Below are 21079 nucleotides of genomic sequence, written 5' to 3' on the forward strand. Positions count from 1 at the left end.
TTTAAGGATTTATAGTGGCATTTTGGAACTCGAACTCCCTGAACTCGAGTTTCATGCAAGTTTTTCTTTTTTTTAACCTATAACTCGAGTTCATGGAGCTCGAGTTCTAAAACGCCATTATAAGCTCTTTAAAACGTCACTATGGGCTCCTTAAAACGCCACTATAGGGCTTAACTCGATTTTGAAAAAATCGAGTTTCAAAAGAGGGACATTTCCCTAATTACTTTGAAAAATGGGGCAACACGCTAATTTTTTTGCACGAAATGGGCAAAAGTCCATTTTCGCCCATATAACTTATCAAAAAAAAAAGTAATACATATAAAATTTTGCTAGGTCAATTAGAATGAAGGATTCATGAAGCTAAATTATGAATGAAATTATAAAAACCTTCAATTTAATCGGGATGAAATTTATGTGATTAGTCAAGAATTCCTTGCCTTGATCATGAGTATAGCAGCGGGCATTAAACATGAAGGTAGAGAGATCAAGACTGTCAAAAGTTGGAAGATCGAAGATGCTATAGTGAACAGTGTGAGTCAACAAGCCTTATCATCACTTCCAAAGTCTCCGTCACCAACGTTCACGTGGAAGTCCTTCTTGTGCTCAAGTATATGGATGAGCCTTTGCAATCTCCACAATGTGTATGAGGATTATAGATGTGTCGCATTAGGTAAGTGGTAAGGACATACATTTTATGATGAAAAATACAAGCTATAATTGAAAAGATGAACAGATATACCATACCGAATTACATTATTATTTTACAGCTTATTTTAGTACACAACATTTTCTTTTCATATAAGTTCTTCAAGCAATTTGATACTAAACTTAGTAATAAGCACTTCATGATTGAGTTTCAATATCTCCAACCATATAATTTTCTTGGTTCTTCAACTGCCATAGTGAAACTGCATGTAAGGGCTTGGCTATTGGTTTCTTACGAGAAAGAAATTCTTGGGACACCCAATTCATTGTTGGCCGAGACTTTGGTTTGGTGCATAAGCATGCAAATGCTATAGTTGCAACAAAGAAAATATCCCATGCAACTATTCGATTTGGAGGTGGCAAGCGTTGGTCTAATATTTCATTTAACATCATATTTTGAGAAGATGACGATGACCGTGATGATGATAATGTAGTCAAGAGTTCTCTTGGATGTATTCCCATTAATATTTCTAATGCCACCACACCAAAACTATAAACATCACATTTTTCAGTAAACACCATAGTATACGCCAATTCTGCATAGGAAGAAAAAAAAAAAAAAGAATGCTATTAAAAATGTAATATCTTTGTTCTTTCTTTTCTTTTTTCTTTTTATTTATAAGTTTTCTTCATGGAAAGGTTGGTCAAAATTTGTCATTGCACAAAAATTACATGGTGGAAGTGATTGCTTGATACCGTGCATGATTCAATTCTTTTAACAAAAAATAAGGTAACCAAACTAGCATGATTATTTGGAATGTCTCACATAGGTAACCTTTTAAAATAATATGTTGGAAAATGGGAAAGATATAAGATATAGTATGAAAAAACAATTCACCTGGAGCAATATAGCCATAAGTCCCAGCAACTAAAGTTTGATTGGAGGAGTTAGGATAAAAAAGTCTAGCTGTACCAAAATCAGAGACAAATGCCTGCTCCAACTTAGAGTTCAACAAAATGTTATTGCTGCTTATATCTCGATGAACAATTATTGGGATACAATCATGATGCATGTAAGATATGGCATGTGCTATGTCTTTGATAATGTTCACCCTCTTTGTCAAATCCAATTCCACAGCTTCAACATCATTATTTAGCACACAAAATAAGCTTCCCCTTTCTATGTATTCATAGATCAAAAACATGCATCGTTTATGCAAACAGTAGCCATGAAGTTTCACAATGTTCCGATGTCGAATCTATGTCAACATTTTAACCTCGTTCTTGAAACTCTTGTCAACAGCTGGGTCCTCAGCTTCTAAGCGATTAAGTTTTTTCAAGGCAACTACTTTGCCCTAGGCAACTGTGCTTTGTAAACACTACCGTAACCACTAGTTCCAATACAATATCTAATGTAAAAGTCCTCTGTGGCTTCAATGATGTCTTCAAATGCAATATTGCCATCATAATTCCATATTGAGAACAAGTTCCCATTTTTTGTTCCCTTTAACTCAGCGTGTGTTTTCATTAGAAGTACGAAATTCTTGACCCGACATTGAGAGCGGAGAAAATACCCAAAAAGCTGTAAAAGGGTAAAAAATGAAAAAGAAATAAAGAAAACGATGAGGGGAACCCTTTTTTTTTTTGTTGAAGTTTGGGTGTTCAACTTTCTCTCTACCATCTTCCTTGCGAGACACAAGAGCAGGAGGTGGAGTAGAAGGGAAATTTAAAAATGTAGATGGGCATTGAGCAAAACCTTTGATGTCACTACACAAATCCTTGTTGCCGACAAATACTTCAAATCCATAATTTTTGAAAATATTTGGGACTCGACCCTCCAATGAATTATATGACAGGTTAAATTCACGCATCATAGTAAAAGAAATGGGAACATTGCCTGTTAGGTTATTGTAGCTGAGATCAATCTTAATTGGGGCATAAAGGTTAATGACCCAAGAGGGAACACTCCCATTTAAATAGTTATGGCTTAAAGACAAGATTTTTATCAAAGAGCAATTAGCTAGTTCTGTGGGGATGGGACCACTGATCATATTCCAATTAAGGTTCAAAGTTTCCAACTTTGTTAAATGACCTATTGTCAAAGGGATTTGGCCAACAAGGTTGTTGTTATTGAGGTACAAGTATCTCAAATTCTTCATATTTCCTATTTGCAAGGGAATGGAACCATTAATTTGGTTGAAATCAAGAAATAAAAGACCAATCTAGTTAGATGGCCTAGATATGAAGGGATCATACCTATAAGCATGTTATTATTGAGGAACAAGCCATTCAAATTCTTCATGTTGCCAATTTCTTGGGGAATGGAGCCATTGATTTGATTTGAACTGAGAGACAGAGAGACTAAATTGGTCAGATGACCTAGTGAGGAAGGGATCGGACCAGTGAGCTTGTTTTGTCTTAGGTCCAAATTTAACAGATTCTTTAGCAGTCCAATTTCTGATCCTATAGAACCGTTAATTTCATTGAAGGGCAAATTCAGATTGGAAAGATTGGTTAAAAGGCCAAGAGTTGAAGGGATCGGTCCAGTGAATTTGTTATGACTCAGATTTAATTCAAGAAGATTCTTGAAATTTTCGAATTCTTTGGGGATGGAACCAGTAATTCCATTGAAAGAAATGTCAAATTTCACTAATTTGGTGAGGTTTGCAAGTGAAAGAGGCAACTGACCTGTAAGATAATTGTGGGACAGATTGTGGGTGAGCTTCGAAAGGGAACCTATCTCAAATGGGATGCTCCCCAGAATTTGATTATTACTAAGGCTAAGACGGACTAAATTTGGAAAGGAAGAGAAGTTAAATTTCCTAAACTTATCTCCAAGATAGATATTACCAGCTATGTCAATCTCTGTGATGCTTCCACCAAAGTTGCATTTAATTCCTAGCCAGTCGCAATGACTTGAGGTATAGTTGGAAGAGCCACTCCACCAACCACTCTCCATCAGAGCTTGCACTTCTTGTTTTAGCGAGGAAGATTTAGATGTTGCCACAGAACCAGCTGCAATAACTATAGTTGGGACATTCATGAAGATACAAAGAACTACTATCAGAATGGAAATAGAGACAGAGGGAGCCATGTTGAAGTTTTTGGTTGATGAATGTAAGGGAAAATGCTTCCCAACAGCACCAAAAAACTCACTAAACACTCAGTATGGGTGTGGTAAGTGTTTAAGCTATCAACCTCCCAAGGATTTAGAAATGGAGAGGTAGGAGTAGAGGAAAACCACAATGGATGGTGTGTAGAATTGTGGGTATGACAATCTCACACTTTCAAGGGTTTGAGGCTAGGGTTTTCTCTACTGAAAAACTCTTTGCTCAATATGTGGGTAATGATGGTATATATAGTGTGTATGAGGATGTAGTGGAGCAGATAGGACAAAATAACAGAATAGACTATTACGCGGGTATCTCGCGGGAAGGCCTTACCCGCGAGACACTCACGAATACCAGCTGTCACCATCTGTCATGACTCTTCGCATTCCAACCATGTGTAAGGCACATGTATCACTTCGTGAGATGCTTAGTCACGAGCTACCCGCGAAAGCTCTTCTGTCTTCAAATGTTTGAGTCTTCACACTCTCTCTCTTTATCACACAACCCTTACAATATAATCCCACAATAAATACAGGGTATAAAAGATTTAACAAAATTACAATCAAATTTGGCACGGAATTAAAGCCAACACAAAATAGTTGTAAATCACAACTTTACACAACAAAACTTCTCTCAACACTCAAATTGAGTGAGGTAAGTGTTTAGGCTATAAACCTCTCAAGGATTTTTAATTGGAGAGATAGGAATAAAGAAAAACTAAGAGGAATTATGTAGAAGATTATGGGTTTACAATCTCTAACTCTCAAGTGTATTTCTAGGATTTTCTTGCTGAAAGCCTCCTTATAATTTCGTGGGTAATGTAGGCTTATATAGTATGGGTAAAGAAGTGAGGTAAGCACATTTAAAAAACAGCCAAATAGAGAGTTTCATGGGTCATTTGCGACTTGGTCTAGTCACGAAATGTCTCCTGGTACTTAACTATTCAGTTTCTAGCATGTGCTTCTCACGTGTCATTTCGAGGGTTGTCCACTCACAAGCTAGTCGCGAACTTCACTGTTCGTCACAAATCTTTTCCAAACTTTCACACTCAATCTTTACATTAAATCCCACAAACATACAGAAAAAGATGACAGAAATACAATCAAATTTGATACGAAATTAAAGCTAACAAAACATAGTTGAAAATCACAACTTTACAAAGTATATCTAGATAGGCAAATGGTTGGATTTGCTTGAGTCCATTTTAGCATGGGTCGATTCAAGTTAGCCTCCATTTTAGCATATTTATTGAGAAATGCTATCTACACAGTATTTTCACATTACTTTCATAATAAATCCTAAATGACAGTTTGTTACTAGTTGTTATTGGTGGACAAAAAAGAAAATTCAATTGTAAGTTTAAATTAAAATCTATAACAATTTACCGCCTATAATTTGTTATGAAAATGTTGTCGATGAAGCACTTCTCATAATTATTAAATATTGCATGTTAAAGTTGTTTTCTAATATTTGAAACTTGTGATACTAATCAACAGTACTAGTAAATTAGAAAATTTGCTTCAAAGGGAACCAAGGCCACAATAACAATTATTTAGCAAATAATAATAATAAGGACAAAACTTATGTATAGTACCTTAGATGCTGTTTCTTAGGTTCCCCTCTTAAAATTCAGCCATGTGGCTACTTATTTAAAAAATACACTTCCATCCTATGAGAAAAAATCCACATGGCAGAATCTTAAAAGGAGAACCTAAGGAGCAGCATTTAAGTACTATACCTAAGTCTTGCTCTAATAATAATAATAATAAAGGCCACAATAACAATTGATCTTGCAAGGAGTAGGGATATTGTTAGAATTATGTGGTTGGATGATTAAATTTATAATTTTCCAATAGTTTGTGCTTTTGAGGGCAATCGATAATTTAACAAAGTATCAATATAAAAGGTCTTCAGTTTAAAATCCTACATGTTGGAGCTCACTTATTAAAAGATAGTTTGAATCCACACTTAAATGGGAGTTATGTAGCTCGAGCTTTTAGGGCCATCGGTAACTTAACAAATATTAAGCTACAAGTGAAAAACTGAAAAAGATTAGTCCAGTATAAATGCATCTTGGAATTTTTTTTTTTTTCCTCCTAATGTAATTGAGGTGAAACATTTCTACATTGCACTGTCCTTGGATCACTATTTCTGCAGCAACAAGTAGCACATTTTGTTAAAATATTCGTGTGAGAATAGTGTGGTTAGTATTTTTTTTTTGGTAAATAATGTGGTTAGTTAATTGTTAGAATTCCTACATTGGATAATTACCCCCTAATAGTGGATATATAATATAATTAGATCAAAATCTATAGATTTAGACTTTTAGGTTTAGTGTTATCCTTATATATTAGAGAATATAGTTGAAAATTGAAAATCGATTGAGAATTAAAAATCTGATAAGTGACTGAGTAGATTAATTGGTGCTCTCCTTCTCGTATAGCCAAAACTTCATGTTGCCACGTCAACGCGCAGGTAGAAATCGTGATCCTCTGATTTCTTTGTGTAGACTGGGGACTTACCGAGGAAGGGGAACCATCCGTGCAAATGCAATGAGGGCCAAATCAAGTCAAGATCCTGTTCCTATCAAATAAATTTTCCGCGTCTGTATTTTTCTTCGAAAGATTTTTGTATTATTCATAGTGCCATCATTTCCCAATCAAAGCAACTAACTATTGAATGGGTCTCTTTGCATAGATTGACTCTAGCCAATACGGGCTTGTTATAATTTTTCATTCATTTCAATTTGAGGTTTATACGTTTTCTCATTAATATTATGCATTTAGAATTACTAATACAACCAGGAGTGTCATGAGGCTAGTTTAAAAAAAAAAAAAAATACCCTGTGTTTTTTATTTTATATATACAAATTTTATTTTAAGAATTTAATTTATAAATGGATAAAGCAATTTGAAAATCAACAGGAAGGATTAGGATAGCAATTTCACTTGATCTTAATCCGAATGAAACCATTAAAATAATTTCCACCTAGATCTAATTCAAGAAGATTCTTTATATTTCCCAATACTAAGGGAATGGAACCACCGAGATGATTAGAAGAAATGTCAAATGTTAGTAATTGAGTGAGGTTTGCAAGTGAAAGAGGTAACGCACCAATTAAATTATTTGTATCTAGATCTAGTTCAAGAAGATTCTTTACATTTTCCAATAAAAGAGGTAACACACATGTGAGATAATTATGGGATAGATCAAGGTGAGTGAGCTTCGAAAGGGTGCCTATCTCAACTGGGATGCTTCCCCAAAGCCCATAATAAGAAACATTAAGACGGACTAAATTTGGGAAAGAAGAGAAGTTGAATTTACTGAACTCATCTCCCTCAGCGCCTAGATAGAACACCGGATCAAACTTAGCTATGTCAATCTCTATGGCGCTTCTACCATCATTGCATTTGATTCCAAACCACGCGCAATGATTTAAGGACGTATTGTTAGACTCACCACTCCACCACCCATTCTCTAGGAGAGCCTTCCCTTCAAGCACTGATGAATTAGATGCTGCCATAGAGCCAGCTACAATAACCATAGTGATAGGGCAAAAATGTATTGACTCCTTTGGTAAATTAATCAATTAATTATCCAAGTGAATTAATTAGATCAAATTTCATGCAATAGTGTGGTAGCACAAACAAATCACCAATTATACTAAATACAGCGGAAAATAAATTTGACATGGGTGATTTGTTTACGAATGGGGAAAACCACCGAGGCAAAACCCCACCGGGTAAATTTAAGGTCACTATTCCCAAGAATCCATTATTATCAAAACAAACGGTTACAAGTAAAAGGATTTTCAATACCTAATACCAACCTACCGTTGAACCCTTATCCCAATACCCAATTGGACTTGTGTTGTAGCTGCAATCTCTTTGTTCAATGCATGAATCCCAGTACATGATTAACCAATGAAGCACGGATCCCAGTATGTGACTAACACACCAACTTGAGGAAGATGTTGGCTGCAAAGTTCTTCAATTCATCCAACAATGAAGATTAGGAAGCTCCTTGGTCACAAAACCCTTGGCGTAAAGGCGTAGTAACTTCTACAAAGAATATGATGAACTAGGGAAAATTATGTCTCTAGTCACACAATGCATGTAACAATTAGTGCAACAACCTTTGCATCAAGTGTGACGGCCCTTAAAATAATCCTTATATATGTCTAGAGTTGTGAGAAAAGAAACCCTATGCAAATACTTAAGGATATGCGTGTAATCAGATCTAGAATTTTTTATTTCGTAATTCTCGACGAATATAGCGTGTGTCGAGCTTCTGTCAAACTTCAACTTTAAATCTCGATAGAAGTATTTCTATCAAGACTGCTGTTGAGGTTTAATGAACAACACTTCCTTCACTTGTTCCTTGGTCAGACTTGCATGGCTTCAATACTAAACTTGAATACTTGTTTTTTGAAGTACTAAACCCATCCTAGATCTACCCAATTACAAGTAAAGTGAGTTTTGTCTAAGGATTAGCCAATTATATCAAATATGTCCCTAACACATAGTTGTGGAGTGCATCAAGATATAAAGAACCCATAATGCTACAATCAGAATGGAAATGGAAACAGATGGAGCCATGTTAGAGTGTATGGTTGATTGATGAGTGCGATGCAAAGGGCAGTTGATTGTTAGAGCATTCACATTGGTGGAGTCATAAATTTAGTAATAGGGCTCTACAAAAAACTACTTTATCTATCTTACCTTCTCACTTTACAAAACACCCAACATTAGTGGTTTTATTTTAGCTTTCAACACAATAAGATAATATAAATAACACAATACATAATATATCCACTACTGATGAGTAGCATATAAATGGTCATCCGTACTTGCAAACCGTCCATAATAATGACGAGGAAGAGTATGGACGAGCAAAACTACATTAGTTCCAGACAGCATTTAATGATTGAGTGATAAATGAGCGCGAAACCGTTACTACCATCCAATAATGTGTATTTAAATGACCGTTACGAACAGTAAAAGGCTAATTGATGAGTGCGATGCAAAGGGCAGTTGATTGTTAGAGCATTCACATTGGTGGAGTCATAAATTTAGTAATAGGGCTCTACAAAAAACTACTTTATCTATCTTACCTTCTCACTTTACAAAACACCCAACATTAGTGGTTTTATTTTAGCTTTCAACACAATAAGATAATATAAATAACACAATACATAATATATCCACTACTAATGAGTAGCATATAAATGGTCATCCGTACTTGCAAACCGTCCATAATAATGACGAGGAAGAGTATGGACGAGCAAAACTACATTAGTTCCAGACAGCATTTAATGATTGAGTGATAAATGAGCGCAAAACCGTTACTACCATCCAATAATGTGTATTTAAATGACCGTTACGAACAGTAAAAGGCTAGGATTAAGTGGTCATCATTGAGCTATAACTCCTCCAGCTATATAAAGCCAAGAAAGCCAGGTAAATGATTCATACAAACACATATACACTCAGATTGCTCTACAGACTACTTATTTTCTAAAGAGCCTAAGCTAATTGAGGCATCGGAGGGTCCTTGGCAGGCCCCAAATTGGTGCCATTATCCACTTAGTGTTTTCTCTTGCATAGTCGTCCATCATACTGACGAGGAACATACTGACAAGGCAAAATCTTGCTTCATCAGTTTCGCGCTGTTTATGGGAATCGACCACAAGCCGTCGAATTCACTGTTGACTAAGTTCCACAGAACCGATGGACCTAACCACTACTGCACCACCGGATCCGGTGGTAGTGGCTCAACAAATTCAAGTACTGACCACTAATGTGCAAGAATTGATGAAACAGAATGTAGACTTGAAATCGAAAGCACATCTAGAGGGCACGAGTATGTCGTAATCTCGGTGTAACCGCAACAACGATGACGATGAAGCCCACAGCCCAGGAAATAGCAGAAGAGAAACTTCAGAACATACCAAGCAGTCAACTCGTGGCAGTGATCAAATGATGAAGAATATGAGGAAGGAGTTAGACGAAGTCAAAAGCACCATGAAGGGTAAGACAGTAGTAAACCTTGATGGCATGATCAAAAGGACGGACTCACCCTCCACTACTAGCGTTTTGGAGTGCCCTTTGCCTCCCAAATTTCATCTCCCTTAGCTGGAAGTTTACAATGGCACTAAGGATCCCCTGGATCAGATAAGGGCATTCATGACAATTCTAAGGCTCTAGCAAACCCTAGAGAAGTCATTTGCAGGGAATTTCTGGTAACCCTTAGGGGAGTAGCAAGGGTGTGGTTTAGTAAGCTGCTCACGACATCTATTGCAAATTTTGACCAGCTGAGTGACTCCTTTGTCCGTCATTTCATTGGGGGGCCAACGCCATAAAAGGCCCACCTTCTATCTGTTAATTGTGAAGCAGCAAGAAAGGGAAACCCTGAGAGAGTATGTAAAATGTTTCAACAAAGCAGTATTAGAAATTGATAAAGTAGATGATCAAGTGATAATGACGACCTTCCAAGCAGGGTGGAACAATCCTAACCTCGTCTTCTTTCTAGGGAAGACTCCTCCAACTTCAATGATGGATCTGTTGTTCAAAGTGTAAAAATACATGAATGGGGAAGATGCACTGACTGCAAAGAGACTGACGGGTAAGCGAAAGAAGGAAGAAAGTACTGAGTCCCAGGGCAAGAAAAGGGATCGCAAAGAAAATCTCACAGAAGCCAAGGCTAGCAAAAGTGGTCTAGAGACATCATCAAAGAAAAAGTTGAATTTCACTCCTTTGTTGATGCCCATGGACAAAATCCTCATGAAAATAAAGGACGACCTTGCACTGAAATGATCCAAACCATTAAGCTTGTCCTCAAAACAGAGAGATACAAAGAAATACTGCCACTTCCACAAGGATTATGGTCATTATACTGACAAGTGCCGAGATTTGAAAGAACAAATAGAGGAGTTGATCCAGAGGGGAAAACTTCAAAAGCTTGTCAAGAAAGATTATCAGGTTCGCCAGCGGATGGAAAAGAAGTCTACCAACAACCATAAGGAAGAAGATCGGGACAATCCCAAGTAGATCATGGGAGAAATAAGGATGATCACTGGAGGACCAGTTGTTGGGGGATCATATAAGTCCCTGAGAAAGGCATTCCAAAGGCAAGTAAATAGTGTTCATGTCAAACACCCAATAGCAAAACATCATCATACCGAGAATGACGACATTTTTTTTTTTTTGAGTGAGCTGTGAAGGGGATCAAGTAGCCATACGATGACCCCCTTGTCATTATGCTAACCATTGAAGGGTACAACACCCGAAGAGTGTTGGTGGACAACAGAAGCTCTATAGATGTAATGTACATGACGGCTTTCCAACAGATGAAGTTGGATCCAAAATGCCTTAGACCCTTTGGATCCTTGTTGGTCAATTTCAGTGTAGACCGTGTTTATCCAAAGGGCATCATTTCATTGCAGATTACAGCAGAGACTTACCTTGCTTAAGTGACAAGGGAGGTAGACTTTCTGATCGTCGATTGCCCTTCATCTTATAATGTGATTCTTGGACGACCAACCCTTAACCGCTTTAAGGTTGCAACTTCCACATACTGCTTGAAAGTAAAATTCCCGACCCCTCACAAGATTGGAGAAATCTGTGGAGAGCAACTTTTAGCCAATGAATGTTACTAAGCAGTCCTAGCGTCTAGAGAGAATCACACCTAGATGGTAGAGGAGGAACCACCCAAGGCCATGGAGGAAGCGAAAAATGTAGAGCTGGTGGAAGGAGACCCATCAAAAACTACCAAGGTAGGAAAGGAGCTTCAACAGTCCTTAAAGGACGAGCTAGTGAAGTTTTTGAAAAAGAACCTGGATGTCTTTGCATGGAGCCATGAAGATATGCCAAGAATTGACAAACAAGTAATAGAGCACAGTTTCAATGTTGACCCAACAAAAAAGCCCGTTCAATAGAAGAGACGAGTATTCGCCCTAGAGCGGAACAAAACAGTTATGGAAGAGGTGGAGAAGCTCTTAGCCGGTGAATTTATTCAAGAGGTTTACTACCCCGAATGGCTTGTCAATGTTGTCATGTAAAAAAGTCCAACAGAAAGTGGAGAATGTGTATGGACTTCACAAACTTAAAAATTACATACCCCAAAGATAGTTTTCCGCTTCCCAGAATTGACCAGCTCGTTCATTCGACAACTGGTTATGAACTACTAACCTTCATTGATGCTTTTTCAGGTTATAACTAGATCCTAATGAAGAAGGAAGATCAGGAGAAAACTGCATTCGTCATTAGCCAGGGCCTACATTGCTATAAAGTCATGTCGTTCGGATTGAAGAATGCATGTGCCACATACCGAAGATTGGTAAACCAGATGTTCGACAAGCAAATAAGTAGAAATATGGAGGTCTATGTGGACGACATGCTCGTAAAAAGCAAGGAAGCCAAAACCCACCTTAAAGACCTCCAAGAGACGTTCGATACTTTGAGAAGGAATAGAATGAAGCTCAACCTTGCAAAATGTGTTTTCAAGGTCTCATCAAGAAAATTCCTAGGCTTCATGGTATTTTAGTGAGGAATTGAGGCAAATCCAGAGAAGGTTAGAGCCATACTTGACATGACTTCTTCCAAGATAGTCAAGGAGGTGCAAAGGCTGACAGGGCACGTGGCAGCATTATACAGGTTTGCCTTGAAGGCCACTAATAAGTGTCTCCCCTTCTTTAAAACTCTTAAGAAGGCTTTCCATTGGATGGACGAGTGTGAGGTAGTCTTTCAGAACCTCAAGGAGTACTTGTTAGGATATGTGCCCTTTAAATCATATTGTATGATGCTATGTATTACATTATGTATGATATTATGTTGTGATTAATAAAGTTATTTTTTATTATTATCTAAAATAATGGTAACATGAATATTTGGACATTATCATATAGTCCATGAGATGCACAGTATGTGATATGTGTGGTTTAGTCATAGAAGAAATAAATCACAAGTTTTTTGTAAATTCAGAATTTTAGTTCATAGTCGGTGATGAAATTGGGCATTTCATCTACAAAGACTATAACATATCAACTAAGATAATTTTTCTTGATCATGGAAGTGGAGATTTCTAGTTGATATGTCTTAAGTGTTAAGACATATTGAACTGGATCGCTGTGAGATTTCTTATTTTACTAAAGACTATCAAATGAATAATAAATCTCACAACTTTTATTTACATGAACTCTTAATCTTGAGAGAATAATGAACCTGATCATGAAGTGTAGATTCCTTTGATATATCAGGAGTGAGATCTAAAGTCATAATAAAAACCTTAGTATGTTGGGCAGCTACATTTGATGTTGAAGGAACATATATTCTCAAGATAGAATTCATAATCTCTCAACAGAGATATAAAATATTGCCTTGAGATAAGTTTAATGGGTTTGGTTATTAATAAGGCCTAGAGTACAATTATATTTATATAGTGGTATTAAATATAATTAATTATAATTTTGGGCTTGTCAAGAGTTGATAGAAAGGCCCAAAACCTATTGTAGCTAGTGTCTTATTTGTCCATTTTAGTCCCCAAGCCACATACTAAAGCCCAATTGGAATGACTCAAAAGGCTAGCCCAATTAGATAATCAGTTATATATAAGGAGAGAAATATGCAGAATTTTAGTATGTATGGTAAGATATGAAAATTGTGTGTATGTGGGTGTAAGCCACTCTCTTATTCTCCTTTGAACACATACGTATAAACTGATTGAGAGACCACACTTCTTGGGCATAAGTGGAATTGGAGTGAAGATTAAAAGTGTTTCCAAGTACTTCTAATATTTGGTTTTGAATTTCACTACACCAAGGTATGCTCTCCTGTTCTTAAATTCTGAAATTTACATAGTACATGTTATCAATTGCTAATGAAGTAGATCCATTAATTTTCCATTGCGTATGTTTTTTATGCGATACAAACTATGTTTTTCCTACAGTACTTGGCCAACCCTCCATTATTGAGCCCATTAGTAGAAGGAGAAGATTTGTTTTTGTATCTAGTTATTTCACAAACAGCCGTCAGCTTGGTGTTAATCCGTGAAGAATCCAAGGTACAACGGCCTGTGTACTATATAAGTCAGGCTTTTCAAATTGTCGAAGTGAAGTACCCACGAATAGAGAAGATGGCCTTCTCGTTAATTATGGCTTCAAGGAAGCTTCATCCATACTTCCAAGCTCATATATACCATCATGGTAATGACAGATCAGCCAATTTGAAAAGCGTTGAGCAAACCAGATGCTGCAAGGCACATGGTCCAGTGGGCTATTAAGCTAAGCCAGTTTGACATTAAGTACAGGCCAAGAACAATGATCAAAGCTCAGGCTTTAGCAAATTTTATTACAGAATTCACTCTTCCATATCTAGATCAAGAGGTAGAGTATTGGATGATCTATGCAGATGGCTTGTCTGTTCCAGGGCTTGGAGGCGTCAGTATCATTATGACGTCACCCAAGAATGACGTCTTTAAGTATGGAGTTCAACTCCAATTTGTAGCAACGAACAACAAAGCAGAGTACGAAGCGGTCCTTGATAGCCTGAGAATTGCAAGAGCCTTAGGAATCAAGAATTTGAGATTAAGGACTAATTCTAAGCTAATTGTTGGGTAAATAATGAATGAATACGAAGCAAAGGAAGAGAGAATAAAGAGGTACCTCAAGCCGACGACACAACTCATTGACGAATTTAATGGCGTCAAGTTCGAGCAAATCCCAAGGGAGAAAAACTCAGCTGATGATGAGGTCACTAAAATCACGTCAACTGAATATGCCTCAGCAATGGCAGAGTTGCTCATGGAAGTGTAGACAATCCCTAGTATCGACGGATTACAAGCCTTTGCAGTCAAGTGACCGAGCACCTAGATGGACCCAATCCTTTCTTACATCAGAGATAACCAACTACCATCTGACCTGTTAGAAGCAAGGAAGGTTAGAGTCAGAGCAGCTGGATTCACTATCGTAAATGGTGAACTTTACAAGAGAGTATTGTCGTTGCCATACCTGAAATGCCTAACTCCTGAAGAAGCAACGTATGTGTTACATGAATTCCATGAAGGAGTATGTGGAATCATTTAGGACCTCGATGTTTGGTGGGGAAGAAGATCATGGTAGGCTACTTTTGGCCAACTATGCAGAAAGACACAATTGAACTAGTCAAGAAATGCGATAAGTGTCAACGGTTCAGAAATGTGTAGCATATACCTAGAGAATTACTGACGAGTATCTCCTCACCTTGGCCATTCTCCATATGGAGGATCAACATTGTTGGTCCACTCCCTCGGGGGAAGAAGCAGGTCAAGTTCCTGCTCATAGCCATTGATTTCTTCACCAAATGGGTTGAAGCAAAACCATTGGCAGTAATCACTGAAGGCAAAATACAGAGCTTCATCTAGAAGAATATTGTTTGCAGGTTTGGAATCCCAAAGATGATCATCTTTGACAATGGTGCACAATTTGACAATTGAAAATTTAGGGAATTTTGTACGGAACTGGGAATAAAAAACCACTATTCATCACCTGGGCACTCACAGGCTAATAGACAGACAGAGGTAACAAATCATACTTTGCTCAGACTCATCAAAGCACAACTTAAGGGGGCAACGGGTGCATGGCTAGAGGAGTTACTAGGAGTGCTATGGGCTTATCGAACAACTGCAAGGACACCAACAGGAGAAACGCCATTTAAATTGGCTTTCGGTACAGAAGCAATCATTCTTGTTGAAGTAGGGGTGTCTAGTCTTAGACGAGCTCACTATGACGAAGGATCAAAAAATGACAAGCTGAGACTCAACTTGGATTGTTTACCTAAAGTTAGAGACAAGGCAACCCTGAGGATGGCCCAATATCAATAGAATATGGCAAAGTACCACAATCAGAAGGTAAAACTTAAAAGGTTCAACCCCAACTTTGGTACTACGAAAAGTCTCACAAGCCACTAAGGACTCAGCTTAAGGGAAATTGGGCTCTACTTGAGAAGGTCCATATAAGGTCGTGCATTACTTAAGGAGAGGAAGCTACTACTTGAAGGACCTCGACGGTAATCCATTGCCGCGCCCTGGAACGTGGAGCATCTCAAGAAGTACTATCAGTAAGAAGTACTTGGATTAATAAGCTCTATCTATAGGAGTACCTTGCCTAGCGATGCATCAGGTAAGCAAGATTTCATTGTTTTTTCCTTTAAGCATTTTTTTCCTTTCAAGTATTTTGGTCAAGTTATTTTCAGTAATTTCCTTGTAACCCCTTCGTAAATGAGGGTGTATGAAATAATAAGGCTCCATAAGCCATCTCTTTTTTAATAAGTTTGACAAAGCTTCAAATTTAAGTTTACAGATGAGAAGGAGATATCCATGGCCAAGTGGTAAAAATTTGAAATTCGAATGATGAGTTTAAATCATAAACACGGTAAAAACTTGATAGACGAGTTTAAATCATAAACATGGTAAAAACTTGAATAACGAGTTTAAATCATAAATATGGTAAAAAATCAAACGATGAGTTTAAATCATAAACATGGTAAAAACTCCAATAACAAGTTTAAATCATAAATATGGTAAAAACTCCAACAATGAGTTCAAACCATGAACACAGTGAGAATCCAAAATGATAAGAATCACAAAAGTACAAGGGCTGTGGCAGGATCTTCCCATACACTCTTGCCAACCTTACCTTTCCCTTTGGAGCGAGTGGTTGGAGGAGTGAAGGTCATCATCTCAAGGAAAGGTGTGGGAGAAGATGGGGTGCCAAAAAGAGACAACGGGGCAGGATTTTCGTCTCTTCCTACATCTAGCTTGCGTTTCTTCGATCCAGGGGTAAGCTAAGACAAATGCTCGTTCTTCAAGTTCTTCACATGGGCATATTTATCTTTGCTGTACCTGGTAGCCATTTCTACAAAAAAAATAGTCAAAAAAACCAAGTTCCTATAAAGAAAAGGGGAATAAGAGAAGAAAAGGTCAAGTTATACATACTTTTCTCTTCCCGAGCAATCTTCTTTAACACAAATGCTGAGGGTTCAGGTCCAAGACAACAATCATACAAATGATGAAGGTCTACCAAGTCGTCAAAATCTTTGATTGTAAGGGCAAACTCAAGAGCAGTTTGAACTCGTCCTTGATAACAATCTTCCAACTTAGGATGACCAGAAACTAAAATAAGTTGGAGAATCAGAAAATGATAAGTTAAAACAATTGGTCTAACGGAAAGGTAGAGGAATGCACCAAGAGAGGGGATTTCCCATTTCCGTAGCAACCATGGGACCTCACCCCAGAAGTCTTCAATCATGGTTTCCCATCCAAATCCAGAAACAAAAAAGTATCATGATTTCCAGTCACGGAAAGAAGTAGGAAAACTACGGACTATCCTAGACTCCCTACTCCAAGGAAAAAGTTCAAAATACCCATAGTGGGTAGAAGCTTTCAAACAGTATAAATGAAGGAATTCATTTAGGGTTATCATGTCCCCATCATGAGTAGATACCCAAACTGACATACAACCAATAATCGTCCTCCAAGCATTAGGGACGAGATGTCCTGGTGCAACATTAAGAATAGAAAGAGGTTGCATGATGAAAGGGTGAATAGGAAAATGAAGGTCACATGAAAAGTTAGCCTCGTAAAAACTAACCTCACCATGGGCAAAGGAGCAAGCCTTTTCATTTGGACGAGGTAATCTTGTGACAATCCTTTCAGGGAATTGAAATATTTTTCTGATAGATTTCAAGTGCCTTTGCTCTAAAAAGCAAGATTCGGAGAGAGGATGGAAAGGGATTGAAGATGAAGAAGAGGAGGGTTTAGAAGACGACGAGGGTTTTGATACTACAATTTCAAAATCTTTATCCATAGATTCACCACTTGAAGACAGACCAGTATCAAGTTCGCTAGACCTAACATCATTGTCTTTATACTCTACAATAGTCATCTCTAAGTAATGAGCAATCAAGGAATGACAAATCAGAAGGTAAAGACTGGTAAAAACAAATCTGAAAGCCCCACAATCTCGAGGAAAAAAAAAAACCTACTTGAGGACGATGCCAACTAGAGAACTCTAAGAACACCCCTAACCTAGTGAAGAAGAATGAAATAGAGGGAGCTTCCTGCCTAATGATAGCAAAATCAACCATTAATGGAGTTTTTAGGAAAAGGAGTCTTACCGTATTGAATATGCAGGAGCTCTTTTTTTTGAAAGTTTCAAATTTCAAATACAACCCACGTTAAAGAAGAAGGAGAATATGAGGAGTTTTTGCTGAAAAAGGGAAGCAAAATCAATGTGCGGGATACACAAGGAAAACACACACATGCGACCAATACAAGAGGGAAACGTGGCAATCACCTGACGGGAATATCGCCTCAATAAATGTGATGAGACGAGAATCTCAGAGCACAAACAAGCTAACATGCTAAAAAAGGCTTTCCATATTCCTTTGCTCGTCCAAATGAATGACGACAAAGGAATAAAGGGGGCAACTGATGAGTAGCATATAAATGGTCATCTATACTTGCAAACCGTCCATAATAATGACGAGCAAGAGTATAGACGAGCGTAAGTGCATTAATTCCAGACGACATTCAATGATTGAGTGATAAATGAGCGCGAAGCCGTTACTACCATCCAGCAATGTGTATTTAAATGATCGTTGTAGACAGTAAAAGGCTGGTGTTAGGTGGTCATCATTGAGCCATAACTCCTCTAGCTGTAGTACAACGTTACATAGAGCATTTATTCATACAGAGGCTATATAAAGCTAAGAAATCCAGGTAAATGATTCATTCAAACACATATACACATAGATTTCTCTACATATTACTTATTTTCTAAAGAGTCTAAGCTAATTGAGGCATCGAAGGGTCCTTGGTAGGCCCCTGACAGGTGCCATTATCCACTTAGTGTTTTCTCTTGCATAGGATCTCCAGGTCGTCCATTGTACTGACAAGGAACATATTGACGAGGCGAAATCTTGCTTCATCAACTACAATAAAATAATATATTCACTACAAAGCAGTGTGAAGATGTGAATAAAAAACTATATTTAATATAAAGTAGTGTGGACACACAATTTAATAATACTTTTTTATACCTATGAGCTACTGTGCACAACCACTTTTGGCTGTGCATTGCAGCTGTAGAGCCAAATTATTTGGCTTTGACACTACCAATGTAGTTATAAATTTGTATTTTGGTGGTGCTAAAAATAGTAATATAGCTTTTTAGCACTACCAATACTAATGCTCATATATATTTACTTTGAATGAATACCAACGTGATTATCACGAAGCATTGTCTTTTTGAACCCTATTGAAGTGCAGAAATTTACATGAATCTATCAGCATGATTTCCTCAAAATCATCTTAGAAATTTCTATTTGAATAGAACCTCATAATGCAATTGCGTCCTTGTTGGATTACTGATGGAATTGTTGTGAAGTTTACAATTTTTTTCTTTCTTTTTTTAATAATCTGAATAGTGTAATCGGCAAATGGTTTAATTGCCATGATTTATTTCTGACAATTTATCAAAGGTTCCATATGAGATCCTTAGATTAGTAAAATCAGTAAATGATGTAATGGTCATGATTTATTTCTAACACTTCATTGAAGGTTTCATATGAGGTCCTTAATTAGATTAATTAGTGGAATCGGTTAATGGTGCAATAGCCATGATTTACTTCTAAAACTTTATAAAACGTTTCATATGAGGTCCATAGTGGAATCAAAAAATGGTGCATAGCCCTACACTTTAATAAAGGTTCCAACTTTTAGCACTAAACGGATAACTTCAAATGATTATTATTATTATTATTTTTTAATTGATAATTTTGTATCTTCTCCCTTAATGGGATGCCAAAATACTAATTAATTTTGTATATTAGTCTTAAGTTATTCTAAGATTAGTCAAATATTCTCTAGTATATAAACTCTAAATTAGGTTCATTGTAAAAAGTATTGCTTATATTAATACCATATGTAGTCGTTAAGGGTTTTCTTAATGTTGACATAGGTCGTTAGACCGAACTATGTAAACCTTTATATATGCTATTTCTTTCATACTTTTGCTTATCATTCAATTATCTCACACAATCACACAACTTTAACATGTGGAGTCTGGTGTCATAAAGAGTAAAAATGATGCCATACCTGTAAATCTCAGTGACGCTTCCTCCATCATTGCATGTAATATACCAACCCACTTACAATGACTAGGTAAGAAACATTAGCCTTCGCTTCTAGATAGTGACACAGACCCAGCTGCAATAACCTTATTTGTGGAATTGTACAAGCCCATTTACTATATGCTTGGGCGGCGATTCAATTAAGGACCTGTCAAGGAAGGGGAAACACCCATGCAAATGCAATGAGGACCAGACTCACCTAGCCCCAATCATGGGTTAGCTACTTAGCTCATATAAACTTCAAGTCAAGATCCTATTACTATCAAAGAAATATTGCTCTCTGGAAGATTTTTGGATTTTTCATTGTGTCATCATCTCCCGATCAAAGCAACCTAATTTTCCATTGCATGGGTCCCTTAGTATAGATTGATTCCAGTCAATACAGCCATCAGTTCTTGCATTTTTGTGGTTATTGGCAATTACGTGTGGAATAAGTTGGTTTTTTCCTATTGAAATTGAACAATGGAAAAGAAGAAAGAATTGTTAATTTTTGTTTGAAGTTTATAATAGCTAACCCAAGTTTGGGGCAAGGGGTGATTGGTCAAAAGCGAAGAAAATTGAATTGATTAAGAATGTCAAAATTTATATAATCAAGGTTGTTGGATATACTATTCAAGATTTAATTGAAGTTAAATATAACGGTGGCTCCATAAACTACCATTCCAAGATTTAATTGATTTATTCAAAACCATATTGTTTTGAGGTAATGTGACATTTAACAATTGCCTCATTCATGAATAGGGGCGGATGGGTCCTTTTGCAAAAACTATGCACTGTTAGGGGTGTAAATCCAAAATTTTGAAATTTGATAACGCCTTAAAATGTATACTTATTATATATTTATGTGAGAATTATCTCCTTATTACTATGCTTAATTTGTATAATTAAGCCATGATTTACATTAGTCCTTATTATTTATCTTTACATAATTTCTTGAATAAGATGTCATTCAAGAATTAAAGTAGAATGGAGGTCAAACTAGAATTAAAGTAGAGCTAAAGGAATTTGTGAGAGAATGGAGGCCAAACTAGAATTAAAGTAGAGCTAAAGGACCATGCTTAAATGTCTAAGGAGGTGCAGCTGGAGTGCTTGGATCATCTGCCATGATTGGAAACTTTAAATAAGGAAAGAAATCAAAGAGGCAGAATTTGAAAAGGA

At 36.9% G+C, this 21079-nt stretch overlaps 1 pseudogene; it reads right to left on the reverse strand.

The window, feature by feature from the left end:
• Positions 1 to 748: 748 nt before the first annotated feature.
• LOC142626762 (uncharacterized) lies at positions 749 to 8353 on the reverse strand (annotated as a pseudogene).
• Between the last annotated feature and the right edge of the window lie 12726 nt (positions 8354 to 21079).

Source organism: Castanea sativa, chromosome 3 (genome assembly GCF_040712315.1).
Source record: "Castanea sativa cultivar Marrone di Chiusa Pesio chromosome 3, ASM4071231v1".
NCBI classification, from domain to species: domain Eukaryota; kingdom Viridiplantae; phylum Streptophyta; class Magnoliopsida; order Fagales; family Fagaceae; genus Castanea; species Castanea sativa.